This window comes from Bos grunniens, chromosome 17 (assembly GCF_055505025.1).
Source record: "Bos grunniens cultivar Pamir isolate PY7600 chromosome 17, Bosgru_T2T1.0, whole genome shotgun sequence".
Lineage (NCBI taxonomy): Eukaryota > Metazoa > Chordata > Mammalia > Artiodactyla > Bovidae > Bos > Bos grunniens.
Genome location: NC_141181.1, coordinates 66,959,992 through 66,974,737, shown reverse-complemented (window position 1 = coordinate 66,974,737; position 14,746 = coordinate 66,959,992). Strand labels below are relative to the sequence as shown.

The following is a 14,746-nucleotide window of genomic DNA, read 5'->3' as shown; positions in this document are numbered from 1 at the left end:
CAGATGTGTACTGAGTTCCCAGCACGTCAGGACGCTGGCTAAGAGCAGCGTCTGATGCCACTCTGAAGCTCTCTGTAAAGTGTTCATCAGAGCCTGGCCTGTGTTGAGCCCATGACACTTCCGTGGGTTTCCCCCAGGAAAAGCACATCATCAGAATTCCCTGGGAGCCGACCCCACCCTCTGAGATTGCATTCCAGGGCTGCAAACATCTCTTTTCCCTTCCTTCCACCTGGGCTCTCTAGACAGATGCTCCAGCCCCTGGGTCTTTGGCTCCTGATCTCCGTGTGGATCTATCCATCATTAGCCAAGGTCAAGTCGCCAGGTGCCTCCTATCATTTCTCAATTATGGGTGGCCCCTGGGCCAGCACCATAAAGTGGGCTCTGCTTGGCTCATATTAATTAAATATCACAGGCCCCAGGGAAAAGAGCCAGAGAGGGAGGCTTGGCAGCTGGCCTCTCCGGAGCAGCAGCTTTTTCTCAAGGTAGAAACACATGCATTCACTCGTGTGGCAGGTCTTTAGTAAGCCCCCACTTTGTGTGTGCCAGGCACTGTGCTAGTTTCAGGTTACCCAGCAGCAAAAGCGACCAACACCAATTATGTCCCTTGGTGCATATGCACTGGTGGTACCACTGAGCCACCAGAGAAGTCTACACACCAGTGGAAAGGTCCCCAAACTTCAAGACACATATTTATGAACTGGTGCGTTAACCCAGAGAGGGGAACCTCCAGGCTAAGTAACCAGAAAGAGAAGATTCAGGGTGAGAGTTACCTCTTCATTTATGAATTTGATAAGCATAAATCCTGGAGATCCAAGGCAGCATGGCTCAGGACAGGGGCCCCAGGAGTAAAGAGAGCTGTTTTGTGAGGCTTTCTTCAGCCTTATCACTCTGATTCTGTGACTTTCAAGTTCTCTGGGGTACTTCACTTACCACTGTCCAGGAAAAAATACTAATATTTATAAAAATATAACCAAAAAATATACTTTAAAATAGTACTAACCTGAGCACTCACTAAGTGTCATCTCACAGAACCATCACCACCAACATGCAGAGATCCAGCTCTCCCTGCTTGATGCTAAAAAAAAAAAAAAAAAGATCTGAGGGTCAGTGCAGTGAAGTTACTTGCCCCAAACCTCAGTGAAAGCAGGAACATTTCAGGGCCACTGCTTATAAAGAAAACTCTGTTTTGCATCCTTGGGTTCCCATAGGTGAAACCTACCTGTTTCTCTACCTTATTTCTTTCTTCCTTTCTTCACTCAGTTAGTGTCATATAGCACACCAAGACCCTAAAGCATGCCCTGTCCAGCACACGGGAGACACTCGGCCAGGTCTCCCAGAGAGGCATCCGTGCACCTGTCCAGGGACGGTGACTGCTGAAGTCAAGGTCCTAGCATGGGCCAGATACCAAACACACACTTGCTCATTTGATTCTCCCAGCCACCAGTAAGCCGGGTGCACCTGCCCCGTTTACAGATGACACTCAGACCCAAGGAGCCACTTCCTAAAAGTCTCTTGGTTCACAGTGGACAGCACGGTGGCCCCAGCCCAGGTCTCCCAGACTCCAAAGCCCTGGTTCTTTCCACCACACTGTTCAGAGGAAAGATCTGGGTGGAGACTGAATGGCAATGGGAAAATAACAGTGCAGGCTGCTGGAAGAAATGCTTTGGAGAAAGGCCTCCCCACACTGTGATCTCATGATGGGTAAAGAAGATGTTTCAGTTCCTATTCTGGACATCTCAAGGTTTAACATATTAGCGATGTCCTGGCTATCCAAATATCACAGAGATGCAGATCAAGCTCCGCCCCTTCAGACATCCCTCACCCAATCATGCACGGTCAACAACCAGGAAGTAATAATGAACATTTACTGGGTGCCAGACACTGTTCTATGTACTTATACTGATTTCACCCACATAATAACCCCATAAGCTATTACCCTTGTTTACAAATGAGGAAACTGAGGCACCGTGAAATTATATCACTTGTCTGTAACTGTATGTCACGAGATGGTAGCACAACATTTATCTGAATGCTGGTGCTTGGGGAAGGAACCTGGAGCCGTTACAGGAAACATCATCTTCCCAAATGCATGCTGGTAGGAAATTAGTTGAGTAAGTTAGGAAGCATCTACCCTATGGAGTACTGTGCAGTCATCAAAGATGCCAACAGTCGTTAACACATAGAAAAATGCAGAATAAAAAAGATATAAATTTACATGTGGTATTATTTCAACAGCATCTAAAGATGCAAAGGAAAGATTGGAGAATATTCTGAAATAAGTTCAGCTACCCAGTCATCCATCCACCCACCTACTCATCCATTCATCTATCCCTCCATTTGTCTATCCATCCATCTATCTGTTCATCTGTCCATCCATCCATCCTATCACCCATCCATCCATCCATTCATTCATCCAGTCACCCATCCATCCATCCATCCGATCACCCATCCAGCCAGCCAGCCAGCCAGCTGATGACCCATCCATCCATCCAGCCGATGACCCATCCATCTATCCATCCATCCATTCATTCATCCACTCATCCATCAATCCATCCATCCATCCGACCACCCGTCCATCCATCCATCCATCCATCCATTCATTCATCCACTCATCCATCCATCCATCCATCCATCCTATCACCCATCCATCCATCCATTCATCCACTCATCCATCCATCCATCCATCTGACCACCCGTCCATCCATCCATCCATCCATCCATCCATCCATCCATCCATCTGACCACCCGTCCATCCATCCATCCATCCATCCATCCATCCATCCATCCATTCATCCACTCATCCATCCATCCATCCATCCGACCACAGGTCCATCCATCCATCCATCCATCCAATCACCCATCCATCCATCCATCCGACCACCCATCCACCCATCCATCCATTCATTCATCCACTCATCCATCCATCCATCTGATCACCCATCCATCCATCCATCCATCCGACCACCCGTCCATCCATCCATCCATCCATCCATCCTATCACCCATCCATCCATCCATTCATCCACTCATCCATCCATCCATCCATCTGACCACCCATCCATCCATCCATCCATCCGACCACCCGTCCATCCATCCACCCATCTATCCGACCACCCGTCCATCCATCTATCCATCCATCCATCCATCCATCCATCCATCCGATCACCCATCCATCCATTCACTAAGTACTTACTGATGCCTCTTTGTACTGACTGCCCCTGAGTTGACCACTGGGACTATAAGGTTAGTGAACCATATAGGGTTGTTCCTTGCCCACCTGGAGCAATCTGCCTATTCAGGGAGACTGCAACCAGACAATTAGTGTTACATGTAGACAAGTTCATGGCGATTATGACATGTGTGTATAGGACATGGCAATGGCCTCAAATGGCAGAACTACAACCTTCAATGGAGGAAGGAAGAGAGGGGCCTCCAAGAGGAAGTGCTGTTTAGGCTGCACCCTGGAGAGAGAGTAGCAGTCATCCAAGGGCAGAGAAGAGAGGTAAATGATGTGGGCAAAGGGAACAGCATTGTTCCAAGACCCCTAGAGGGGAGAAACTCGGCCCAATCCAGTGATAAAGGAAAAGCCAGAATCGCGGGAGGGGGTGAGGTGAACAAGAAGTGGGGAGAGGATCATTTAGCTGGGGGTCTGAGATTAATGGTAATTTTTTCTTCCTGTCTTTGTAATGAGCATGCATTTCTTTAATAATGCGAAAGAAAAAGGTTTAAATAGGGTTAAAATGAAAAGAGTGAAGCTTCCTGAGGATGACAGAGAAAATCTAGGGAGAGGGTTGTCATTACAGAAAAGACACTGGGGCCACAAACAGACCTGGGGCTGGTGAGGAAGGCAAAGACCCAGCCCTTCTTGACCCCCACTCTAGACTTCCTTCCTTGCTGGACCTCCTCTGGGGGCTTTGAGTAGAGAAGGCAGGAAAGTGGGGAGAGCTGGAAGAATCTGGCATGTGGAATAGACATTAATGTCGCAGAAGGGGGAGCCGGGGGGAGGGCAGACTATTAAAATTCTGTAGTCCTGAAAAATACATAAGTCTAAAATAAGACTAATGAGACATTTACTGGTGTGGTTGCCTTGCATTAATGACCCTGCTGAGGATAAGATCGCAGAAGGCTTTCAATGTAATTACCAGGCTAATGATTAGCTGTGACATCACTGGAGACTAGAATGCAGACCTCACTTTGGATCACTTTCAAAGTCAGGACGCTGCTGACCGCCCTGACGATGGCTGAGCAATCTTGGGGTGCTGGCACCCCACCCGCTACACCCACCTCTGGCTGCTGCGGCTTGTGGCTTTCAGCCAACACCTCCCCAGTCTCCCTCTTCACCCCTCCCCATGCCTGCATTCCTGGACATTTTAAGGAGGCCTCTGGGACCATGGACTTCAAGCAGCAATTTGTCAACACTGGTGGGGGCTGGGGGGGTTGAATGCCTGGAAAAGTAGGAGCTACGAGGATATCCAGAAAGAATCTTTAATGAACAAGTGATGCATTAGCTGATGAATGCTTTCAAAATCCTCGTGCCCCGTGAGACCGGAGCAAGACACAACAGGAAGCATGTAATGCTCCATCCCAGAGAGTGCTTGGCTCTGAGCCCATCCAGCCCACCCATTTGAACAGATGGGGAATGCTGAGGCCCAGAGAGGAGAATTGGCTTCCTGAACATCACCCAGCAAGCCTTTTATTCGCCGTGTGGATTATAGGAAAATAAAAGTGCAGAGCGATGATCGTATCCTGCCTTCCCCCTTCTGGAATCCACAGCGCTCTAAACTTCTAATTGCATCCTTGTCATCAAAACTCAGAAGGAGTTCTTACTAGCTGCTGACCTTTGATCGGGATTTTGATTAGGACTCGTCCTTCCAATGTGGGATTAGGCAGGACTGTCTGGACAGTGGCATGGAGATGGGAAAGGTTCAGTGAAGCTTGTTGTAGTGTGGCTGCAAGGCTCAGGCCTTTATTTATATTGATGCTGAGGAGCCAGGGAACGGGCAAAGTCTAGGGGTACAGCTCCTGGTCTTCAGACTAGCTGACACCGCTAAGGGCATACAGATCTTCATACAAGGGCAGAGTGTCCTCATTATCAAGAATCCGTGAGAATCAGGTAGCATGGAAACATCTGTCAGGAAGAAAACCCTCATTCTCACACAAGTGCATGGTCAGACCCTGAGAAGAAGTGCCTCCTTTACTTTTGTACCCCGAATTCTTGCCTCACCCCAGTCCTATTCCTGAGGCCCAGATATGGACTCTTGTACAAGAGACTAAAAGACACTTGCTCCTTGGAAGAAAAACCATGACAAATCTACGCAGCATATTAAAAAGCAGAGACATCACTTTGCCGACAAAGCTCCATATAGTCAAAGCTATGGTTTTTCCAGTAGTCATGTATGGATGTGAGAGTTGGACAATAAAGAAAGCTGAGCACCAAAGAATTGATGCTTTTGAACTGTGGTGCTGGAGAAGACTCTTGAGAGTCCCTTGGGCTACAAGGAGATCAAACAAGTCAATCCTAAAGGAAATCCACCCTGGATATTCTACTGGAAGGACTGATGCTGATGCTGAAGCTCCAATACTTGGCCACCTAATGTGAAGACCCAACTCATTGGAAAAGACCCTGATGCTGGGAAAGATTGAGGGCATGAGGAGAAGAGGGCTACAGAGGATGAGATGGTTGGATGGCACCATCGACTCAATGGATGAAAGTTTGAGCAAACTCTGGGAGATAATGAAAGACAAGGAAACCTGGCAGGCTGCAGTCCATGGGGTCACAAAGAGTCAGACACGACTGAGCAACTGAACAATAACAAGAGATTAATTGCAGGAGAGTTCTAGAGAAAACCTGTAAGGATGGGGTGAGCCAGCCAGCAAAGGAGAAGAAGCGAAACAAAGATGTGGTTTTGGTTGAGGTCCAGGTTCTGCCTGACCTAACCTGGAGCATCAGTGGCACCAAAATGTTTGCCCCACAGGAAGCCAGAGGAGTTCCGTAAGAGTTCGTCATCAAGCAAAGACTGTCCCTGGGTGTGCGTATCTCCCAGGCATTTCTAAGCAAGGCAGCTCCAGGATGTATCTTCAGAAGTGCGGAAGACAAGGGCTATCAGCAGCCTATACTCACAGAAGCTGGAGGCTTGTCAGGTAATGGGACCAGCAATGTCTCTTACAAGTTCTTACCCCCACAGAACGGCTCTGAGGTTTAAAGAAGGGGATGTGCACACAGCTCATCTTGCTTCAATGGTGCAAAAGCAGGTTGTCAGCAAACTACAGCTCATACCACCCTGGACCAGACTGTAAGCTCCAGTGGGGCTGCCTCCATCTCCACCTTCTCTGTTGTAACCCTAGCGCCTAGTTCAGGGCGAGGCTCATGGTAGTGTTCATTTATTTGCCAAATGAATGCATTGCTACTAATGGTCTCTATCATTGTAATTTTTGCTGAATCTGAGACTGCAGATATGTGGCAGGTGAATCAGATTACCCTTTCCAAACCTGAGCTGACAAGATGTTTCCATGGGTAGAGGATCTCCGCTTTTGTTTGTTTGTTTGTTTGTTTTTTCCTTTTGAATTTACAGTGGATGGTTGCTAGAGGCAGTTTCTCTATGCCCCAGAGTGAGCAGCCCATGGCGGCCTCTTCTCTGCTCTGTCCGGTTGAGGTATCTGGCTCTCTGCATACCCTTGGCACTCTCAGATGGTCCCCATTAGCCACCCCCAAGCGAGACTCCCATGCAGGTCATGGCAACACTAGGTTCTTTCCCCAGGCTGTCTATACATGGCTCCTAAATTCTGATCTGAGCTTTCCAGCCTTTGTCAGATTTCCACCAAAGGTACATCTGGGGATTTGAGTTCTCCTTCCATATTTTGTAATCTAAACCTTCTTTGTCAGCAACAAGTCCAGAATGCTGGGCTAGAGAATCTGCGCTCAGTGGTTCATTGTCTTTGGGATACAGCAGGCCCAGGGTGCCACTCTTTTTCTGTGTGATTTTAGGCAAATTGCTGCCTGAGCTGCAGTTTCCTCACTCAAATAAGAGGGAATGGTTATAATTACCTGATCAGGCTACAGTGAGGATTTGATGAGATACCTTGAGAAAGGAGACCCTGATCAGTAACTCTCCTCATTTAGAATATTTGGTGGCTCCCCATTGCTCTATGATGAAGTCCAATCACTTCAATTCCCATAAGGCCATATCTAGTCTGGCTTCTGTCTAAATCTCAGATATATGTTGAGCCCTGTCCTACTTTCTGTTGTTCACACGTTCCAAACACAACTTAAGGGCCTCTATGTGACTCTTCTCTGTCCCCTACTCCCTGCTTCATAAATGCACAACTTGAATTCATCTTTCAGCTCTCATTCAAATGTCACCTCTTCCAGGCAGTCCTCTATGACCTCTACATCAGCCTCTAAGTTCTCACCACTCCTATGCTTTTATCCCAAATGTACTTTTTATGCAATAGCCATGATGGTTTGCTTAGTTCTGTCTGCCGCACCAGGCTAGGACCAACGTGAAGGCAGCAATATGTTTGGATGTCCAGCCCTGAACCCAGTGCCTGGCACTGAGTAGGTGCTCAATAAACACATGACAAATGAATGGTGGGTACCATGCAGGTGGGTAAGTCCCCTAGGCATCATCCTGTGAGCCTCGTGCAGTGCGTTCTAACCATCATAACTGCAAACAGATGCCACCCCCCCATCATCCCCCCTTACCCCCGCCTTCAGCTGCCTGCCTGCTGAATGCTATATATTTTCAAGATATTACCTTGCATGGTGTGTATTCACACCACCCCCGGCAGCTCAATCTTCCCCTCCCCGGCATCCATTGGCATAATCAACCAGGGGCCTGCCCAGAACCTGCCAAGCTTGTATTAATGTTGGCTCATGAAGAGATTTATTCCTTCCCAGCACAGCTCACACTGGTCTGGGCTCAGCTAGGACTTTCCCCACCCTTACCCACCCCCACCACATACATGCACATGAGCTCAGTGTTGAGTTAGTTCCGATTAGCTTTGGGGAGGGGAAGCTCCTCTGCCTTCATCCAACGTTAACCCCAGAGGGTTTCAGAACGTTTGCATCATTGGGACAGAAAACCCACTTCCTGCTTTGCTGAGGGTCACAAACACATTGGGAAGGTGGTCTTACCTGGAGGTTTAAATGCCAACCATGGGGTCAGACAGCTGTGTGATTTGAGTGGATAATTTACCTCTCCAACAGTCAGTTTGTTCATTGATAAAGTGGGGATGATGTTAGTGGGATAATGTCATAAAGTTGCATGTGTATTAAATGTATAATTCAGAAAGGAAAGCAAGCCCATCCTGCCCATGGAGCTAGGAGCAAATTAAGATAGAGCATTGACTCCCACCTCAGTCCAAGATGGAATCTGCAGTCTCTGAACCCTCCTAGCTCTAATAACACAACCCACAGATAGAGAGACAAGAGCATTTGCCCTAGATTCAGACCACAGCCCAGCTCATCTGATTCTGCCCTCGCCACATGTCCCTGAGCTCCGTTCACATCAAACTTTTCACTGATCCCAAGACACATCACATTAGCACATACTGTTCCACCTGCCTGGGTTTCCCTTCCACCTATTCTCTGCCCAAAAAACTTATATGCATCCTTCAAAGCCCAGATCTAAAATCCCCATTTGTTTGTAGTTCTTCCCAATCCCTTCCCTTCTTCTTCAGATCCAAGCAGAGATCATTTCCCAGTTTCCTGCAGAATCTCATATAATGTTTTATTTTTCAGTTTTTGCACTGCACCACCATGACCTACATCTTCCCTGGTGGTTCAGATGGTAAAGAAGCTGCCTGCAGTGCAGGAGACCAGGATTCGATCCCTGGGTTGGGAAGATCCCCTGGGGAAGGGCATGGCAACCCACTCTAGTATTCTTGCCTGGAGACTCCCATGGACAGAGGAGCCTGGCAGGCTAGAGTCAATGTGGTCACAAAGAGTAGGACAGAAGTGAGTGACTAACACTTCCACTTTCACCGTGACCTGGCTCTTCCACCAAGTGGTGAGCCTCCTGAGGATAAGAACTGTTCATCTTTAACCCCCAAATGCTGAGTGCTTAGCATGTGGCAGAAAATTAATCCATGTTTGAATGAATTATTCTTTGTATCCCCAGAGTTTAATGCCAAGACCAGAGCATACTGCTTATCTAATTAATGTTTATGGAAATAATCAATTGATTATTATTTATTTATCATGTAGCCCTATAATTTCAGGGCCAGGTACTTGAATGAATGAACTGTTATTCACGTTCCTGGAGCTTAGTATGCTGCCTGGACCATAGCAAATGGCAGGGAAAGGCTCTCATCAATGTTTATGCCACCAATACCTGGTATAATGTCTAGAGAACCACAGTAACCATCTTTCTGCAGCTCAAAAAGCATGGGTATATTTTGTTTACCTGATGACACAATATAGTTTTAGGTCAGCAGAGGCTTAGCATAGGGGAGGGGTTATGCTCCACTTGCTCATTCAGGAACCCCATATACTGATGGCTCTGCCAGTTTCAACAAGAGGCCTTCTAGGACTGCCCTGGGTGTTGACGCCCAGTAGGCAGGATGGGGAAAGAGCATGGAAGAGCACATGCAAGAGAATTTTAAGGGCCAGGCCAGGGAGTGACCTGCATCACTTCTGTTCACATCCTGCTGGTTAGAATTCCATTACACATCCATACCTAACTTCAAGGAATTCTGGGAAATGCAACCTAACTGTGTGTTCAGGAGGAAATGGGTTTGATGAGGAGTTTAGCAGTCCTGTGAACTAGTCAATCAGCAATAAGCATTTGAATGAATAATGTGGGTAATACGTTTCTCTGTATTTGGACCCCATCACAATGTTTGCACACAGCATGCGTTCATTAGACAGTTGAAATAATTTATCTTTGCATCCACAAGGCTTTACATGGTGTCTGACATGAAGATGATACTCTATAATTTCAGATCTTGATATAATGATCAGCATATGTTGAGAATTTAGGAAATTGTGACCTCCATAAACCTGGGCAATCAGCAACTCTTGCAGACTCCTGCCTTCTGGACTTTAGATCTTGACCCTAAAGACCTATTGGATCTGTCCTGATCCTTTGGGTCTATACCAGCCCCATCCCTCATATAATCTTACACAGGGACCTGGCCGATTCCAGCTCCTGGGCAGGAGTGAGGTTACCTCCTATGTTTCCCAGGCTTTGTGTATTCTACAGTCCCGAGCAGGAGAACTAAAAGGAAGGGGGTGGGGAGAGAGAGCAGGGTTTTCGATTCAAGGTCTGCTCCCTGCTTGAGTGATCAACATCATTTCCATACTATAATTACATTGCCCAATCCTCTCCTGATTTTACTGCTATCTTGTAAGCCGTCCCGGTTGTGAGTAATTTAAAGCTATATGAGATGTCAGACTCCGTGAAACAATCACCCCTCAAAGAAATATGGCCCTAGATCATAATTGATAAGTCCCATTAGGCAATGGGGCCTCTTATTTCCTATTTGGTCTCTTCTGAGATGGCCTTGTTGATTCGCCTAATGTAGACTGTGTCCCCAGCATTGCTGAGGGAGAAAGATTCATCTGGCTTTGGGGGACAAGGGCTCAGGAGCCCCAAGCCAGGGAGTAGGAGGAGAAGGAGGCTGGGACTTGGGAGGGGGTGGGGGCTCCTGGCTAGGCCAGATACACCCTGGCTGGATTTTCTCCATAATCATCATCCTGATTTGTCTGATACAGAGAACTTCTACAGGGACAGTTTACCACTTCTGGGGCTTAGATCAGCAGCCAGAGGAGCTGCTTTTATGAAGCTTGATTAGGATGAAAGGAAGAGGGGGAGCATCTGGCCCTGATCCCAAAGGTCTCCCTGAGGGATGTCCCAGGACTCTGCAAGTGGTCCAGAAGAGGCACTTGTCTTTTCAAAGGCATTTCTGACTCTCTAATACCGCTGTCTCCTTTCCTAGGCCTCTGTCCCTTAGGCCTGGCACTTCAGCTGAGCTAGGATGTGTTGAAATAATTGTGGCTATATTGTGCTGTTCCAACATTCAGGACTGATTTGCTCAAACATCTTCCCCTGTATTTTATCCCTTCCCCTGCATCACCCAGGCCCAGGGCTCATAGAGGAGAGGCCTCTCCTGTCAAACAGGAGAGCAAACTGAAGTGGAGGGAAAGTCAGTGAACCAGGAGTCAAGCACTGAGGCTCTAGGTCCCACCCTGTCATCAACATGCTGAGATGCTTTGAACATGTCCCTTCCCCTCTCTGGAGCCCAAGATCTCTATCTTTAAATAAGGGGCTAGTCAAAAATGTCTTTGGATTTGCTGCAAGCATTTAAAACTCAGAGAGTCCATCGAAAAGAGGTTTACGGCTCCTCTTTCAAATTCTGATGGAATGCGCTCTTCATACAGTCCCCACATGGCCTCCAATTCATTTGGGACAAGAGGTGGCTGCTCTGTTTAGATGGGGCATGTGCCATCTAGTTAACCACAGTTCCTATGGTCTTAAACCACAGTCCCCACCATTCATTATCGTTTTACAAACTTGTCTCCCTTGTTTGTGTTATCTGCTGGCTCATGTAGGCTTATGTGTTTGGAATTTCTGAGTATCTGTCCCCCAACTCCAGCTTCATCAATCCACAATAAACTCACTCTCACACAGGAGTGAATGACTGATAATTATCCCCTGGGACTGCTTCTCTCCAACACTAATTAACACTGAGTAGTATGATTCAGCACCATGGACAGATCACCAACCAAGGTATTGGAGGCAAGAGACCTGCCTTGTGGGCAGCCACCCATTTGCTTGTGATTGAGATATGCTGGCATGCCATCCTGTTACTACCACCCGAGCCCTGAGTCTCTGCTGCTTCTGTTCTCTGCCTGATTGATTTGTTTGTAATTCTGTCATTCCCTGTGATTTGGCCGGGAGGGTGGGGGGACGGGGGTGGGGTGGGTGACTCTTCTCTGGCAAGACATGTCAAAACTGCCTGTCTATCTTTTGGGTGCAACTGCTGTTTTCCAAGCGCCATCGTCCATGTTGCTGTAAAGAATGACGGATCTGATATCATATATTACTGTTCGTGCACTTTCGTTTTTGATATCTGTTTTTCCTTCCAAAAAGTGCTGAGTGATTGAGAGGCCACGGTTGCTTTTTTGAGATGCATCATAAGGCCTCCTTCATGAACAACTTGGCCAGGCAACGTGGATCATCATAGATAGGGGGAAATTGTCAAGTGCCTCCAAGCTGTCTCTCAAAGGCATCTCTGTGTGAGTTTCACCCCCCCAAACACACACAACAGCGACTCTCCAGGAGTCCACAGCTGTCAAGAGGACATTGGTTGGTGAAGCTGGTTTAAACTCCTTGTAATTACTTAGCACAGTGCTCGAAACCCACCACAATTTGGAGCCCACTGAGTGACTTCTCTGTGCCAAATCCTGTGCTAGGAAGTGAAAAAGGAATGTCTCTAGTCTCAGTAGTTCATATTCCAGTGGGCAAGACAGACAAAAGAAATATATAAAATAGCAAGAAGTGGTAAGTGTTTGGAAGAAAAATTAATCTGAGTAAAAGAAGGATGATGGTGGTGGGTGTTTTAAATTAGTCAAGCAAACTCTCCCAGGACGTGGCAGTTAAGCAGAGATCTGGACCAAATGGCAGTACGGGTCATTCATGTACCTAGGGGAGGAGCGTTTCAATGGGGGGGAAGCGCAAACACCAAGGTCTGGCAGCTATTATCATGCCTGGCACATCTGAGGACTGGAAACGTCTTTGCGGCTGGAGCAGTGAAGGGAAGAATAGAAAAGGCTGGTCCTCCTCTCCTGCTCCTCCCACCGACCCTGGTCCTAAGTTCTCACCTGGGGCTCTGTACCCATCAGGGGTCTCCAGAGAAAGAGAAGTGGGACACATAAATAAAACCCAGACCTGTGGAGAGATTTATTCCAAGACCTTGGCTTATGCGATTGTGGGGCTGGCAAGTCTAAAATCTGTAGGGCAGTTCCACAGAAAGCGTTCGGGTAAGAGCTCAAGCTGCAGTCTTGGGGCAGAATTTCTTCTTCTTCAAAGAAACCTCTCAGTTCAGTCCTTAAAAGCCTTTCAAATGACTGGATGAGACCCACTCTTACTCTCAAGGATAACTTCTTTTCTCTAAAGACAACTGATAGTGTATGTTAACCACATCTGCAAAATACCTTCACAGAAACAGAATAGGGTTTGACTGAATCACTGGATGCCAGAGAACAGCCACGTTGACACATGACTCACCACCACAGGCTCTCTGAGTCCTCCATACTATTGTCCACCCTGTGCCTCTGCTCAAGTCAGCCCCTCTGCCCACATCTTCAAGTGCATCTCCTACACAGCGGCCAGCACTCTGCCCAGAGGATGTACGTTGCCATTATCTTGTCAGCCACCTTAGAGGCACTGAAGAATATGTTACCAATGAAAAGAGATCATTTCAATGTCCATATGTGGGATTTAAGATGTTTGGATATAGGAAAGGGGAAGCTGGCATTGGCAACCAAGTCTTGGTAATGCGGAAAGTAAGGAAGTGCTGGTAACAAACACCTTTGATTCTGGGTAAGGTCTAGCAATACTAGCTCCTTAGAGCCACCTCTGGCATAATTGTTAGCAAGCTAAATGCAGAGTTCTCTGACTCCCTAGTTCCTGGGAGCAGGGGACTCAGCAATCCTTGACATTTGTGAAGTATTGTTCACAAAGCATTTCATGCCCTTGAGCTCATTTGAGTCTGCATCCTTCTCTGTGGATAAAGACACGGAGGTCCAGAGAGGGGAAGGGACCTCCCCAAGGACACACAGCCATGAGCTGAGGCACATAATCCGGGTCTCCTGCCCACACCCCCCAGCTCTTCTCAGGCCTCTGCCATGTCTTTCATCTCAGAGAAACAAGATTCTTCCCAGACACAGGACAGGCAGCTTTGCCCCTTCCCTTCTGAGGCTCTCAGACAGCTGATAGATTAAGGACTGGTCTGTGACCCTCTGAGTCATCTGCTTGTTCTCCAAGCTTTTACTTAAGAGCAGAACAACAGCGCCAGACTGTCAGGGGCTGAGAGGGCTGTGACGCTGTCCTTAAGGATGTCATCCATGAGTGCATCTCCACGCCACATCTTCAGTCAACACCCATCTGTGAGGAAGCAATGCCAAGCCCTGTCTATGTCTGTCCAGGCTGGGCCCTCCCGGCCCCCCACATCCCTGCCTTCCCCAGCTTCCCCTCACCCCTCCACCTGCATCTTGACACTCAATGTTGGATTAATATTCCTAATACCTGCTCTGGTCTTGGCAGCCCTTACGTAAAACTTCATTCCCTGTGGACTTCAGGAAGGAAGTCCGAACTCCACACCCTGACATCACAAAGCCCCTGTGATTAGTACCCACCACCTCCTCCAACCTCAGCCCATCCCCACATTCCTCCACCCCCTTGAATGTCAGGCCACAGCTAATGCGCTTGTTTTCCATAAGGCTCCAAAGTTCCTGCCTCCCCACCTCTGCTCACTCCTCTCTCCCCACTGGAAAAGTCTGATTTCTGCATTCAAATATACTTAAGAAAATAAATAAATAAAATGCACTACATTAAATGTAAAAACACCCTGTCCATCAAATGTCACCACTAAGAGGGGGAGACGGCAACCCACTCCCACAGAACGGGAGAACTCTTCTCCATAGTATATTCTATCAAGGATACGTGTCCAGAATATGTAAAAAGCACCATGCAACTAATAAGAAAAAGTAGATAATCCAATAAGAGAAAAAAATAGGCAAACGC

General features: G+C 47.5%; 1 long non-coding RNA gene across 7 annotated transcripts in view; it reads right to left on the bottom strand.

The window, feature by feature from the left end:
• Window positions 1–14,746, bottom strand: part of LOC147355696 (uncharacterized) — a 161,549-nt gene that overhangs the window by 35,142 nt on the left and 111,661 nt on the right. For 5 of the 7 annotated variants that reach the window (XR_015144045.1, XR_015144044.1, XR_015144050.1 and 2 more), the window contains one exon: window positions 1,001–1,075. The exons of the other annotated variants lie outside the window; for them this stretch is intronic. This is a non-coding gene — a long non-coding RNA (uncharacterized LOC147355696). The remainder of the gene's footprint in view (window positions 1–1,000; window positions 1,076–14,746) is intronic. 7 annotated transcript variants of the gene reach the window in all.